The following is a 17,146-nucleotide window of genomic DNA, read 5'->3' as shown; positions in this document are numbered from 1 at the left end:
GTAAAAAATAGCATAAATTTATTGTTCTTTGCCATAAAGGAGTTCCACAAATCTATATTTGGGAATAAGAAAGCTAATCCAAGTAGCTCAATGATTACTATGACCTTCCAAATCTCTTCCAAAGATAAAATTATGCTTTTGATCCTAGAAAATAGCTTACATTAACCATTTAACCCAATCCTACAACAAGAAATCATTAATACTAAATGCAGAAATCGAAAGAAATATAAACAAGAGATGCATGTGAATAAGAAGTGAAAAGAAGGAAATAAAATGATACAAAAGGGCTCTGAGACTCTTGGGATGGCCAAATCCAAGAAAACTCAGAGACATATGGAGGAGAATGAGATTTAGAAGCTGAACATGACACCAATCTTCATTAATTTCATCAATACAATTACATCCCTACAAGAAAATACAATGGAGCTACAAAAATACGATTTCTCTCCACAAGAACACTCCTGAAAATATCTCCCTAGAGGAAAATTTGAATTGGTACTTATACAAAATTATTAGGAATCATTCCCCATGAATGGAGGAAGTTTTCCCCACCAAAATCCCTTGATTAGTGGATCTAGTTCCCAATACTAGGAATCTGCATTAAATGGCAGGTAACACATTCCTAGATTTTCTCAATCATGGGAGTTCCACAATATGTGCCATAATCCCATAATATCTTGTTGATTTATTATTTAATAGTGATTCTCCTATAGTAGAGAGCAAGTCCCTAAATTATCTCCTCCTCTAAATCTTCATAATTTGCCCAATATTCTCATAATATTCCACAAAAATAAATAATATTAGACACAAATATGCAATTATTCATAAACCTTCCTAATGAATATATTAAAGCTAAAAATACATTATCTAATGCAAAAAAAGAGGTTTAATGTGTTGAAGGATGGTCATAGGCCTTGATTTATGTTTAATTTAGAGGCATGGGCCTTAATTTATGTCTAATTTAGAGGCCCGTCATACCCCCTGCTAAAAGTGTTGCTCATCCTCTGAGCAAATTAGTGACCTCATTGTGCCTCATTCATGGCCCTGGTAGCATCTCTCTTGTACATTAAGAATCTTGGCTGTAATTTCTGCAAGGACAAGCCCAAAAACATATTTGTGCAAAGAAAAACATTGTTTCTTGAGACCACTAGTTTGCCTTCTTCCCCTTATTCAAGATGGTTCTTGAATATTTTTCAGTTTGGCAAGGTCTTCCACATCCTTATCAACCTTCTGCTACCTTGTTCCACCATTTTGAAACCTATGAAACCTTCAAAATGTCTTTAGATGAGAACTAGTATATCTTACAGTAATTCCTGTCAAAACTACAAGAAACCTAGAGGAAACCTTGTTAAAACTACGTGAAACCATTTTTGAGCATAAATGATAGTTTAAGCCTAGGATTGGCCTTCAACTTGACTCCCATGCCTTTCTCTCATTTCTATAATATCATTTAGGCCTTGGAAAAAAGCTAGAAAGAGATTAAATACCTCTTGGAAAGTCTCTTTTCATCACTGCAGTTTGAGTTCTGTTTGGACGGTGGATGCCTGATTTCCTTTTGTTGCCTTATTCTTCTCTCTTGTGGCCTAGATGGTTGCCTAATGGCCTTGGAGTTCTCTATTTTGATTAGGTCTCTCTTAGGCACTGTCATTTTGGGTTTTAGCACAAGTGTTTCTTTCTTCCTTCTTGTAGCAACATTCTGCCTTCCTGTAGTATTCATTCCTTCTTCCTTTAGAGTCTTCTAATTATATGGGAGTGATGAGAAATGATGTAGGTTTGTGAAAATGGAGAGGATGCTCTGTTTGTTTTTTTAAGAAATTTTCAGGGTGAGATAGGGTTTGTTCTTGAAATTATGAAACGGGATGGATAGATAGTGAATATGAAGTGGATGGAGGGCTTCGAATGTTGTGGTGACTTGGCCTTGGCAAGATTTTCTTCTTTTAACTGTTTTCCTCATTCCTTGAAATCACCACCCTTCATAGTTTGACTTTTCAACATTGCATGAGTGAAGGAATGAGCTGCAAATAACTAGCTGAAGGTGGCTGAGACTGCTGACCCATCCTTAGCTTATAAAACCTCATCTCTCATGCATTGACAACAAATTTCTAACTATAATATGCTCAAGAGAAGAGGTCAAGAATATTGCAGACATGTACCTACCTGATGCTTGTTGGAGATATATGCATGTTGTTGCTGAGTTGATGTTGTTGTACTTCTCATGACTCAAGTACCTCTTCTTGACTACCTTTTTCTTTTTTGTTGATATTATTTTGCTGATGGGTTGTCTTCTTGTTGATGAGAAGATGATGGCTTCCTCTGTTTCCGCTAAGCTATGGAGGAGTTTCATTGTGCCTATAGTTATTGTTCTCCTCTTTCAATCATGGTGCTGAAGGTTAGGCCCGGAGCATGATGTTACTTCCAAATAGGTTGATGTAGCTGCCCCCTTTTTTTAATGTTTGTGTCATTTCTCTGTTGGAGGGTAAATAGGTAGTGGAATGAGTGGAAGGTGTAGCCATAGAGTGACATGGTCATGATGGGTGTTGGAAATGTCCTTTTTTCCTATCCCAACATAGGTATGCATCACAATTTTTCCATCAGACTACCTTTTCTATAGATTTTCAGAACTTCCTGTAGTACTACAGGAAACTTCCTGTAGTACTACAAGAAACTCCTGTAGTAATTCAGGACAACCTCTTGTAGCAAACTTGTTTTGTCCATATCTCCCAAATGGTAGAATGGATTGACTTGAAAGTTTCTGAGCATGTTGCCATCATCATTATGAACCTCCCCATAAAAAACATTTGGTCAATGGAAGCACGGATCTCGCAAAAAACTAAAAATGGAGGAAGGTTATGGAGGTCGTTTTCTTGGAAACCGTGCACTGGAATTTGCTAAAATTGCTTGGACATGTTACCATCATCCATATGCATCTCCCCATAATTTTTTTTTAAATGGATGCATGGTTTTCAAGTTATGGCAAAAATAAATTTCCGCTCAATGTATTTTTGTTTCCTGTAGTAAAACAAAGCCTTCCTGTAGTTTTTTAGGACATCAAGCAAACTAAATGGGAAAAGCTTGAGAATTATGGGTGGATGGTGGAAAACGATTAGGGTTATGGATTGGAATGGCCTTGACCTTGTTGGATCATTTGAGCAAAGGAGGAGAAAGTCAAAATTTGACTTCTTTTGACAAGTTTTGACCTATTTTTTCTTTCTTTGATGGCAACTTGTTTTGTTCCTTGTAGATGTTGGAGAGCACCTACATTCATCAAAGAGATACATGGAGCAAGGATTTTTTTTTCTTTTCTTTTTCCTAGGCCTACTAGCCGCCTCAATGAGGCTTTCAACTAGTAGGTCTACCTAGGCACCTCAAAGGAGGTTTTCACCTAGGTTCTTTTCTTTTTACTCTTTTTTCTTTTTTCCCAACCCATTGACCGCCTTATGGAGGCTTTCAATCAATGAGCCAATCTAAGGCACCTTAAAGGAGGTTTTCACGTGATACTTCTTTTTTCTACCCTACCCTACTTGTAAAACAAAATCACTTTCAAGTATAAGAATACTTCCAATGGAGCCATGTGCACATCAAGATGATAGAAAAAATGATGTGTAGCATTGAAATGTATGCTTTGACATGTACCTGGATTTCAAAGACCATATGATTTGAATTTAAAAGGATCAAGCATAGTTGAAGAAGAGAGTGATGCTCCATCTTCTTGATTTTCTAGAACCAAACCTCAATATAACTTTGATGTCCTTGGTTTTCTTGCTTATCTGGATCATTATTCATGTCTTCTTCTACCATGACCTTTAAATATTCCTCTTCTTGTTGATTGTTCTCTTGAATACATGGAGGATTTGATGGTAACCATGAGGGATCTCTCTCGATCTATGATTTTGATGTCTGCTCTTCATCAAGTGCAACCCATCATTCCATGGTCTTCTCATTTGAATCTTCTTCTTCTGAATGGGGTCCTTCAATGATATCAAGATAATCTCTTCTTTGCAATACTCTTCATGAGCTATGTTTAATACCATTGATCTCAAGAGAAGATGTTTGGAAGTGTTGTACCTCAACATTGTAAGTGGGTTGAGCTACTTCAATGTGTGGGTTTGGAAATGGTGTTACAGGTAGTTGAGTGGGAGTGGATATTTGAGATGGATGTGGTTGGGGTTGTGGTTGTGGTGGACATGAATGTTATGGATAACATGGAGTTGGGTATGGAGGATATTGAGGAAAATATTGAGGATATTGTGGATGGCTCCCATAAGTTCCTTGCCAACCTCATTGCCAAAATTGGTTTTGGGATTGAGATGGCCAATGTTGCCAAGGAAAGGGTGTGTTCCAATTACTTTGAGATGGATGTGCATAAGCTTGAAATTGTGAATTAGGTTTTTGCATCATACTAGGTTGAATAGGATTCCATGGTCCTCTTGGAGCTACATAACATAGCTGCATTGGCAATTGACTTGATCCATTGTCCTCTTGGTAAACTTCATTCAACCTTGGTAATGATGGACAATTTTTAACATCATGTGATTCTACATGGACAACAAAAATATCAACATCTTCTTTTTCTTCATCTTGCATCCTTAACATCTCTACTTGTTTGGTTAGATTACTAAGAATTTCTGTTGTAAAATTATCAAACAAATTTCCAAGTTTAGCTTGACTTACCGATCTTGATGCTAATTTACCTACTCTTGCTTTTCCTCTTGATATGTGTTTGCATGTTTCACAAATTTCTTCAAATGATAATTGGTATACATCACCTCTACTCATGAGATCAAGGAGATCAATCCATTCATCCCTAATTGTTCTAAGTAAGAGGGTTTTTAGTGTGTCGGATCCTAAATTAGGTAGTTTTTCTCTCTTAAAATTATACATGAACCTCTCTATTAGATCCTAAGTGCTCTCATATTCTTTTTATTCATTCTAAAGATTTCTTCTTTAAGATCATGATCTTTATATTTTTTGAGAAATATATTTTGCATATCATTCCATGATCTTATTGAATTAGTCCCTAAACTCCTGAACCATTTAAGAGCTCTATTCTTCAATGTTGTTGGAAACAATCTCAGTTTCTAAGTTTTTAATAAGTAACCATAAGATCTATAAACAATTTCAAATTCAAAGAGAAAGGTTTTCGGATCCTCTAACCTTAGACCATGAAATTTTGGAAGAAAATATGGAGGGATGTTCTTCATGTGCACACTAACATCAGTGTCTTGAATGGGAAATCCGAGAGGATCTTCCTCATTGTCATCATCTCCATCCATTTCTTCTACATTCTTTGTCATCGTCTTCTTCCACCTGCAAAAGTGAATGGCGATGTGTCTCTTACTACACCACGTGATCAAATGGGGGGTGGGTTGGTGTTGGAGATTTTTTTGTTTTTATGATTGAATGAAAACACTAATGAAATGCACTTTTTTATTTTTGAAATGAAATATTCCTAATGTAAATATTTTTTGTTTTTTCTAAAAGTAAAAGAAATGAATTGACTAGGGAAGAAAACAATGCATACTTTGACACCTCCCCGACAACGACGCCAAAAAGTGATGAGCCTCGGTATTGCAACAAGAATTTTGCAACTCCCAAGGCTACCGACTTTAATTATCAACCCGAGGTTCGTACAAACTTAAGAGGTATCGACACTATATGTGCATCATACAATGTGTCCTTCCTTTGTTGTCATGAGAGAAAAGAAATGATGCCTATTTGCAGGAATGAAAGACTGAATTTAAAAATGCTTGTAAAGTAACATGAAATACTCTATCTACTTATTAACACACTTTTCTTACAAAAGAACCCTATTTTAACCCTATTTGTCACATGTGATGTTTTAACTAATCTAAGCATGAAATCTGATCTAGAGAGTATTAACTGCTGTGTGCATGTGTAAATATAAAAGAACTCATTTTTTAATCTTTTTGTTTTATAAATGCAAATGCTAATCCTCACTTGTTCTTTGGCAAGGGAGACAGGTATGGAGGAAGAGGGTTAAAATGGTCTTGATGTCATGGAGGTAAAGTAGGGGCCTAATCCCAGCTTCAATGATGATTTTTCTCAATTCGGGCTCAAAACAGGCTGCTACAAGATTTCCTACAAGATGTACTAGTTCTCCTATAGGATCTCCTAGTTTTCCTATAGGATCCCCTGTTTTACTACATGATGTTATAGATTTACTATACGAAATTATAATTCATCAAATGACTAAGAAAATCAAATGAAAATTGGATAGGACAATTTTTTTTATTGACTAGTATGTCTTAGGCCCCCATTCCAAGTGGAATCACTCGAAAATACCTCTGTTAACCCATGCTAAAAAATAGCAGAAAATTAATAGTTGAAAATCTAGAAATTCGAGAACTAGTGAGCTAGTAAATCTATAAAATTCCTAACCTAATCAAGTGAAAATGCAATGGGGTAATTTTTGTTATGAACTAGAATTTTTTGTGATCTAATTCAAGTGGAACCAACTCGATTGAAGCTCTTTAGCATGCTCTAAAAAATAGCAGAAATTTACTGTTCTTTCTCACAAAGGAGTTCTAGAAATCTAGATTTGGGAATAGGAAAGCTAATCCAAGTAGCTTAATGATTACTATGACCTTCAAAATCTCTTCCAAGGATGAAATGATTCTTGTGATCGTGCAAAATAACTTACATTAACCATTTAACCCAATCTTACAACATGAAATAATTAATACTAAATGTAGAAATTGAAAGAAATAAAAACAAGAGATGCATGTGAAAAATAAGTGAAAAGAAGGAAAGAAAATGGTAGAAAAGGGTTCTAAGACTCCTAGTATGGCCAAGCCCAAGGAAACTCAGAGACCTATGGAGGAGAACAAGATTTAGAAGCTGAAAATGACACCAATCTTCATTATTTTCATCAATACAATTACATCCCTGCAAGAAAATACAATGGAGCTGCAAAAATACGAGTTCTCTCCACAAGAACACTAATGAAAATCTCTCCCTAGAGGAAAATTCGACTTGGTACTTATACAAAATTATTAGGAATCATTCCCCATGAATGGAGGAAGCTTTCCCCACCAAAATCCCTTGATTAGTGGATCTGGTTCCCAATACTAGGAATCTGCATTAAATGGCAGGGAACACATTCCTAGATTTTCTCAATCATTGGAGTTCCACAATCTGTGCCATAATTCCATAATATCTTGTTGATTTATTATTTAATAGTGATCCTCCTATAGTAGGGAGCAAGTCCCTAAATTATCTCCTCCTCCAAATCTTCATAATCTGCCCAATATTCTCATAATATTCCACAAAAATAAATAATATTAGGCACAAATATGCAATTATTCATAAACCTTCCTAATGAATATATTAAAGTTAAAAATACATTATCTAATGCAAAAAGAGAGGTTTAATGTGTTGAAGAATGGTCATAGGCCTTAATTTAGTTTAATTTAGAGGCACGAGCCTTAATTTATGTCTAATTTAGAGGCCCATCAATGATAACCATTAAATCCACATATAAATCATTGCAAAAGTAAGAGAAAATAGCTTTTATTAATGATAGGAAAATATGACCAGGTTCGAGACTTCCATGTACCACCTGACCATAGACATGTTGAACCAAATCTCTCTTTCATCTAATCACCCTTGTGCCATATTCCAAGTATGAATTTGGGATCTCATAGAACAACTAATCCAAGAACAACCAAGGGAATCCAGAGGTTAAACCAACTCCACCCTCATCAAATTGTTGTCACACCAAAACCGATGCTCTGATCACAACTGGACAAAATCTTGGAATTTCATTCGGAATCCATTACTATCCTTGAGGAATTTTCCCTCTCCTTGTCTCTCAAGCTTTACCACAATCCAAACCTGGATCACTAGGCCCTAAACCGAGACTGCTCCCTCAAGATTTATAATGTATCCTGCCAAAACCAGTCAAGGGATTCCTAGGCATTTAGGAATGAACCTTGAGACCATCCCCGCCCCAGATTCCAAAATCCATCTAGCAATCCCAAAGTTCCAAAACTGAAATAAACATCCAAACTGTAGAGCTGTAACAAGGGTCTCTTTCACCTCTAGTTATGCCACATTAATAAGTCAATCCGGGAACGCTTTGTTATTGCAAAGAGTAACTCAATCCGAGGCTATTCGTCAGAGTAATTCTTAGTAGTACAGTGTCTAGAAAATACAAGAGTAAACGGATGCTAAATTTATGACTAAATTGCTTAAAAGAATAAGATCACACAAAGCAGCTTATCAGTCAAGGGTACGGAAGCGATAACCCATCCCTCTAGAAACTGATGGAAAGGAAATTAGAGCATGGACCATAGGTCTGGGAGCTAGGCAGCAACTTGCTGAGGCTCACTACAGCCTTAGACCTTCTCTCACACCAAGACAGTAAATGAAAGTAAATGGAACGGCAGAAAGTAAAATGGAACAGCAAACAGGGAATGGAACAACAAATCGGAAATGGAACAGCAATGAATGGAACAGCAATCCAATAAACTAAATCTCGCGAGTCGGACTAAGCTTGCTCTATTGAATTAAACTCACATTCTGCAATCAAATAGCAATATTCTCTCGAAAACAACTTTAATGAATTATACTTTATGGATCAGTATTCACAAATGAATTATGGAACAACAATCATCAAACATATATACACAACACGCTTACTATAGCAACCTGATTTAAAGAGAATATTACTATGCTTCCAAATAGAATAATATCACTTTAGGATTCCAACAATTGAGATTTCAAATGAATCCACTACAGCAATATTCAATATGAAGGCTCTGCAACGGAAATAGTTGGCATGCAATCGAAAAAGATTCACTCATACAATCCAGAATCACTTCTTGAAAGAAACCATTAATGAATTAATTGTAACAGAGCATGGAATAGCATATGAAAAACGCGTCAGATTACCAAACTGTAAAGATAAACAAACCACACAGAAACCAAATTATAATGATACAAAATCAAGTGTCCTTCGGAGCTGGGACCTTAGCTTCCAACGGTACACCACCTTAGATTACTTCAGACGCAGAGATGAAATAAATACCAGGTCTTTTGTATTAATACATCAACAATTGTACAGCAAAACAAGTCTTAGTAAGAGTCGATGATCAACGTTGAATCTGAGATTCACAGTTACATATATGAACAAAAAGTCCCTTTGCTTAACACTGCTGCCCCTTTTTATAAGAGTAACGACGGAGGTATCTAGGTAGCAAAAATAAGCAAAACAACGATCCCTCAGGATCAAAGATCCTGAGGGATTCGCCAATCCGTTAATCCTTTACTTTTCTTCCCCTGTTCCGCCGAATTGATAATCCTTCTTTCTTTCTAGGGTCGTCTTTCTTCGATCTGTTCGATCTTGTTCGCATCTGGTTCCCTCCAAAAGGGACAGCAGTTATTGCTTCTTTGTCTTTTCCTTTCGAATGGCAGTCCTTCGTTTCCACCCTTTTCTGCATGGAAAAATAACAATTATCAGCGATTAAGCTTTCCATACTAATTCTTACACATTCTATTAAAACTCTTTATTTCTTTAAGCTCATTATGCAGAAAGGGTTACAATTGTTACTGAAAAGTCACTAAATTGTTCGTAAAAAACATACCTTTCCAGTGCTCCACACACCCCCCTGCTTACCCTGTTTCATGCCCTCATGAAAACATTATTGTTGACATGCAAGGCGGTAAGAGAATAGGCTGGAGAGGGAACCTCGTGTGGAGGCCTACAGCCGTGATGAGCAACTAGATCATCAAAGAACTGATTTGTTTTACCTTCAGGCATTTCATACAATGCCTGATATCCTGGTGCAGGGTGCCAAATAATTGGACTACGAAATCGATACCCTAACCAGGATGGCCCTGCTTGCAAAATACGCTCGCCATAAAGGTTCAATCGGCTGGCAGCTAGCTCAAAATTTTCATATCTGAATGGTTCCCTGAGCTGGATGTTTGGGTTCGAAGTCTGGTATCGAAATTTTGCAGCATCGATGGCAAGGTCTTTAATAGTCAGAAAATATTCCAGATTTTGTCGGATTAGGTCCTCGTGCATGGGTCCTAGTGTCTCCATAACACCCGGGGATCTCATAAGGTTCCTATGTGCTCTCCATAACAGCACTGGGTCTCTAGGCTCGACTCTTACCCACAAGTCTAGGCTATTTTCCTGTCTCTGAAAAGTGTTATAAGCCCTGAGCCATTTTAGCTGATTAACCCCGAAGGAAACGAATGCTTGCAATTGGATGTCCCCAACAAAAGGGTCAGGATTTAAATCAGTTTCCTGGTCTAGCACGAGGTTATGCAAGTAAAATTCACATAATAACCTTTGAACCTTAACTCCGTAATGCTTGCAACAATCTATAAAATCATTAACAGTATTGATTTGTATAGGGGCACCTGCCCTGACAGCTTTTATCTTTAATCGTAAATATCATTCAAGCAAAAATAAAGCATAGTTTTTAGCAGGGGCCCTACAAGCCAGAACGTCATTATACAAAGAACACACAGTGTCCATCTGCCTAACAACAATATCTAATCGATGAGTTACTTTTGCAACCTTTTCTTGCTCCTTTTGCCAGCCTTCGAAGGCCTAGCTCTCGGACTGACTAATATCCTGAAGTTGTTGTTGCAACTCTTCATATTTCTCGCGGGGGACTGTTTGTTCCTTCAACTGTTCAGCTTCTTGCTGAGCTTGCTTCATCATCTTGTGCAAGGTTCTTGTTTTTGGATCCTTTTTCCATAGGGCCGTAGAGGCCGGGAGTTTTACCTGAACCTTTTTGTTATGCTGTTTGGAGTTCCGAACCCGGATCACCCCTGAGGGCGGTGCCTCTGTTTGGATCTCCTTATTCTCCTTTTCTTTCTTAACACGAATGAAGGGTTGTTGTGGTTCCTCTGTTAATGGAACATCATCCTGTCCCTCTGCCCCAAATGGAACGGCAGTCTGTTCTTCATTATCAATTGGAACAGCAGTCTGTTCCTCAGTGACAATTGGAACAGCAGTTTGTTCCTCAGCGTCATTTGGAACAACAGTCTGTTCTTCTGTGACAATTGGAACAACAGTTTGTTCCTCAGTGTCATTTGGAACAGCAGCAGGTCTTCCAATCGGGTTTCGACCAACAGTGCGACTGTAAGTCCCTCGTCTTCTTGTTCTGCGGGATTTTGCTGCAGTGGTCCTCTTTCTTTTCCTTGTGGTCCTTTGTATCCTCAGACTGGCTTTCAAAATCCGAATTTTCTGTCGGAGCCGGGCTATAGTGTTCAGCAGCCTCTGTTGTTTAGTCCTTAATTTCTTGATTTCCCTTGCTTCAGCAGAGGGTTTGCTACTGGCCCTTAAATCTGCTCCTACTCTTTCTAGAGTTTCTTCTGGTGCCTCGGGAACAGATTGTTCCTGGTTGGTGTCCCTTATTTCTTCCTCATGAACGGGCGGGTTTTCTTCTCCTTCCTTTTCTGCATGTGAACCCTCAGGTATGTCTTCCTCTGGAGGTTCATCGGGAGGACCTGCTGGGCTGGAGGGTTAGCCATATTCCCCCAAACTGGCCAGGATTGCGGCCAATTCTTCTTCGCCCACAGGGTCTCGTAGCGGGCTTCTTTCTGGCTGTGCTACGTCCTCCTCCCGATTGTCCTGTTCAGTGACTGCCTTGGAGTGTTCAACTTTTGTTTCTGTTTCAGAGTGCACTTCTCTCTCCTCACCTCCTCCTCCGGCTTGCTCAGCTTCGCCCCCAGATTGTCCAGCATTTTCTTCGGAAGGTATTCCTTCTGGTTCTGGAGGTTCGTCTATAATCTCAATTGGTTGGCTGGTGCTTTCTCGAATCTTTTCCAGCCTCCCTCGTATTCAAGCTAGCCGGACTGATTTTCTTACTTTCTCTGGTTGTTCAGGTGTACAAGCAACAGGTTTTTCTGCTATCACTTCTCTGCGTTTTTCTGGTCGCTCCGGTGTCCCTAAAGAATGCTTTCGTTTTGGAGCGACACGTTTTCCTGCTGCCACTTCTCTGCGTTTCTCTGATCGTTCTGGTGTGCTGGAGGAAGTTTTAGGTTTTGGGGGTGGTGCAGCCAATTTCCCCTCGATCAATGCAACGAGCTCCTCCCAGTTGCTCTACTGTTGAGTGAGACTATGGCTCACTATCAATCGAATCAATCCATGGTGGCTAACAACTACTTCTACATGCTGTGCCGTTTTCAGGCTTCGGGCCGCATCATGAAATAGTGAATTTAAAAGTGCAGACATATTTACAGAACATTTTTCTTTCAAAACAGCTAAGAGTTTAAGATGGCGTGGTCTTACCACGTCCTTCCTTCCTTCGCAAGTAATGTAGCTCTGTACTATCCTTGCTAGTTCGGTCCAGGGTTCTCCTAACGTTGCTAGCAGAACTCCCTTCCCCTTCACTGTCAAGCTTTGGCCTTCATCCTGGAAAATCTCCATAATCTTCTGCAGTCTTTCTTTCCTCAGCGTCCATACAGGTCCGGTGGCTGGTAGGCCTGAGACTTCTGCAATTACATCGTCAGTGACCGCTATCTGCCTTCCTCTTACTGTGGAGTAGTCCTCCTGCAAGTTTTGCAGAAATTCCAACGCCACTGTCTCGTTTGATTCTTGTAGGCGACTGAAGTAATTCAGCCATCCAGCCTTTTCCAGGATCTCCCGGGCGGCAGCAGAGACTGTCAATTCCTGAGGTTCGCTTCGGACTGCCTTTCCTCCCATGGTTCTACTAAGGATTTTCAATGGAACAGCAACTGCCTGTGCTGTTTTGGGATGCAGAGAAGGTGATCGTCGCGGAAAAAAACAGAGTATGCAGTAAAAATGGATTGTGGATGGCAACTTTGCGTAAAATAGAATTATCATACCGTTAAACCATGCCATACTTTCATACACTATCTACCCCGAATGGTGTGCTGACACGTAACTCGTGGAGTAATGAGATTACCTTCCCCCCCGCGATGTGATAGGCTGCCCCAGCCATCAAATAGAGGAGCAGCAGCCATCGTGTAACCAGTCATAAAGGAACAGCATATAGAATTACGCCATGTTTTAGATGGACAACGAAATACCGAAATCAAGGCAAAAAGGTGGATCGCGTTTTACATAAGAGCCTGCGTAATATGATGCGAGGCCGGGGGATGGGACGTCTGTCAATCGTACGAAATCCCCAGAGGTCATTGTCAGTTCCCTTGCCATGATTGGTAGTAATGAGTGTTCGTGCGATATGTTCATCGGGAAATAAAATATGAATTATTCATAGGATAGAAGAGACAAAGAGGTATTAATATCATCCCCGTTGGTGTAACCATTATGACTTCGATACCATTAACAGAGCTCTGCTGCCGACAGATGTTCATAACCTTGGCATAGTTGTTTATTTCACCCCCGGAACCATGATCCTGTATGTGTATAAAAAGTATTTTGTCAAAACGCAGGTCATTATGCTGGCTTGGTAACCAGATAGCCATAATGCCATTCACAAGGAAGTTGCGAATCGTGGGCAGGTCGGCTCGTGATGAGACCCCCTGTTCCAAGGTCTGTTTATTTAGTATACCTTTTGGACCATATCCCTGGTGTGGTGGCCATGTTGGGAATGCCACTTCGCTTCCAACCTGATGATCATGGTAGGCTGGCTCTTGATGAGACCCCCTATCCTGCATTTGACAATTAATAATCCATATTCATCATCATTTTTTCTTTGCAAAGCATTTTTTCTTATTTATTTACACATAAGGGTGGTTCAGCAATCCTTAAGAGTGGGAATGGTGGAAGAAGTCTTATCATCCCAACAGGAAGATATAAATCCTCTGTTCTTATTCCTGTGTAATAATCAGATTTTTTTTTTTAAGGAGATCGCCATGATAAAGATAACCAACCAGGACAATGGGAATAAGTCAATGACAATGGAGATGAGAAATAAGTATGTCCCTCCTCTTGTCCTCTTATCAATACTAGGCTCTATAAAGATAGCGATTTTATGATCTGCTGACTTCGGCATGTTGTAATTGATGTTCATTGCATAAGTGTATAGCTGTATCTTAAAGACTGGAGAGATCATGGCGAAAAGCATCCTCAATATGAATCATCATTGAGAGCAAGGATATGGCTATAGTGTTCCTTTTGAAAGAGAAGAATCCATACAAACAGATAGTTGGGATGCCGTTCTTTGAGAAGAAACACCCTAAGATCATGAGTGCTTGTCTGCAAAAAAACTCTCAACTGCTGTTCCTTTTGAAAAGGAACAACAAAAACTCGCAAATGCTGTTCCTTTTGAAAAGGAACAGCAAAAACTCACAACTGCTGTTCTTTTTGAAAAGGAACAGCAAAGAATCATAAATGTTGTTCCTTTTAAAAAGGAACAACAAAAAACCAGAAATGATGTTCCTTTTGAAAAAGGAACAACAAAAATACGAAATGTTGTTCCTTTTGAAAAAGGAACAACAAAGACACGAAATGTTGTTCCTTTTGAAAAAGGAACAACAAAAACACGAAATGTTGTTCCTTTTGAAAAAGGAACAGCAAAAACATGACAACAAGCAACTGCTGTTCCTTTTGGAAAAGGAACAGTCAATAACTCTCCACTGCTGTTCCTTTTGAAAAGGAACAGCAAAACCCCAAAAATGTTGTTCCTTTTCAAAAGGAACAGCAAAAACTCACACCAAAAACATGAAAACAAGCAACTGTTGTTCCTTTTGGAAAAGGAACAGCAAAAACACTAAAATAAGCGACTGTTGTTCCTTTTGGAAAAGGAACAGTAAAAACACGAAAACAAGCAACTGTTGTTCCTTTTGGAAAAGGAACAACAAAAACACTAAAATAAGCAACTACTGTTCCTTTTGGAAAAGGAACAGCAAAAACACGAAAACAAGCAACTGCTGTTCCTTTTGGAAAAGGAACAGCAAAAACACTAAAACAAGCAACTGTTGTTCCTTTTGGAAAAGGAACAGCAAAAACACGAAAACAAGCAGCTGCTGTTCCTTTTGGAAAAGGAACAGCAAAAACACACTGACTGTAAAAAGCAATCTTAAGAAAGAAAGATCAAAGAAATATTAAGAAAACGTATATACAAGAACTTATGTACAGGTCAAAAAAATACGTTCCTTACTGAATTATAGGTGAGGAAGATCTTACTTCCTCTCCTAAAATCTCCATGTCAGTGTCTTGACGTAGCTGCTCACAGAAGGATTCCCGAGTGAGTGGCCTGCGATAGAGACGAACTCGGTGGCCATTTACCTTGAATGCATATCTAGAACCATCGATTGTGATGAGAGTAAGGGTCCCATTATCATGTACTTTTTGGATTTCGTATGGCCCCAACCAACGAGTCTGTAGTTTCCCCGGGAAATCCTGAAACCGAGAGTCATATAACAGAGCCCAGTCTCCTTCATGAAAGACTTTATTCTTGATAAGTGCATCATGCCATTTAGCTCGCTGCTGCTGAATAAGTGCTGTGTTTTGTAATGCAGAGAGCCTTATTTCATCCAATTCATTAATCTGCTGTAGTCGATTGATTTGTGCCTCACTTAAATCTAGGCCAACTTCCTGTGCAGTTCGTAGCGTTTGGATTTCAAATTCTATGGGGAAAATAGGTTGTTTCCCAAACACTAATTGATAGGGTGAATAACCAGTGGTGCTTCTCCAGGTGGTTCTATAGGCCCAGAGTGCTTCAGGTAGTCGGGCGGCCCAATCACGCCTATGTGAAGCAATGGTTTTTGTTAAAATTGATTCTATTACCTTATTGCTACTTTCTACTTGCCCATTCGCCTGCGGGTGATATGGGGTAGTAATTTTGTGCTGGACGTGATAATTGTTAAGTGTTGCAGCTAATTTGTTTCCGACAAATTGTGGTCCTCCATCTGTGATTATTTCTCTCAGAAGGCCATATCGTACAAACAAATGGAACAGGAACTATACTACCGAATCTTCTGTAGCTCTAGGCAACACTTCAGACTCAACCCATTTGGTAACATATTCTGTGGCTACCAAAATATATGTTCTCTGATTTGATGATGGGTTGATGGGTCCAACGAAGTCAAGAGCCCATCGTTCAAATGGTTCAATGACTAATTGTGGCCTCAGAGGCATTTCGTCAGCTTGACCAGGTTGTCCTGCTCGCTGGCAGCTGTCACAGGCTTGAACAAATTTCTTCGAATCCTTAAAAATTGTAGGCCAGTAGTATCCCATCTGCAATACTTTATGTGTTGTTCGTTTCTCGGCAAAGTGTCCCCCACATTGTACGTTATGACAAGCTTTTAAGATGTCGAAGATTTCATCTTTTCGAATACACCTTCTAATTTGCATGTCTACCCCTGTGTGGAACAAATAACCCCCGATCCACGAAAACCGAGTACTCTTCTGAACAATCTACTTACGTTCATTAGGGGTTAAGTGTTTTGGTAGCTTACCTACTGCAAGGTAGTTGGCAACATCAGCATACCAAGGTGTTCGAACAGCAACAGCAAACAGGTTCTCATCCGGAAATTGGTCTTCCACTGCTGCTGCCTCAATTGATTTTGGTATTCGTGAGAGAAAATCAGCTACAGGGTTTTCCTTGCTAGGTCTATCTTTGATTGTGATATCGAACTCCTGCAATAAGGTCAACCATCTCGTTATTCTAGCATTTGTAACAGGCTTATTCGCTAAATATTTGATAGCAGAATGATCTGTATATAAAACAACAGGATAGCCTGTAATATAATGTCTAAATTTATTGACAGCATGTATTACAGCGAGGAATTCTTTTTCGGTGACAGTGTAATTTAATTCAGCAGGGGATAAATTTTTGCTGATATAATAAATAGCATATGTTTTTTTATCCTCCTCCTGTCCAAGGACTGCACCGATTGCTGTGTCTGAGGCATCAGATGAGATTTGGAATGGTAAATTCCAGTTTGGTCCTCGAAGGACTGGGGCTGTTGATACAAGCTTCTTTAAATCCTGGAAAGCGCGGTCGCATTTTTCTGTCCACATGAAATCAACATTACCAGTTAATGCATATAAAGGTGCAGCAATGTGTGAATAATGTTCTATAAATCGTCTGTAATACCCAGAAAATCCAAGAAAGCTGTGTACCTTTGTCTGAGTAGTGGGGGTGGGGATAAGCAACAGAATTTGAATTTTGGCCGGATCTACCTGAATTCCAGCTGCTGAGACGAAATGTCCTAGAATGAGCCCTTCAGTCAT

Source organism: Pinus tabuliformis, chromosome Q (assembly GCF_031772625.1).
Source record: "Pinus tabuliformis cultivar Carrire ecotype Pingquan chromosome Q, CPIR1, whole genome shotgun sequence".
Taxonomy (NCBI): domain Eukaryota; kingdom Viridiplantae; phylum Streptophyta; class Pinopsida; order Pinales; family Pinaceae; genus Pinus; species Pinus tabuliformis.
This window is presented reverse-complemented; position numbering follows the sequence as displayed.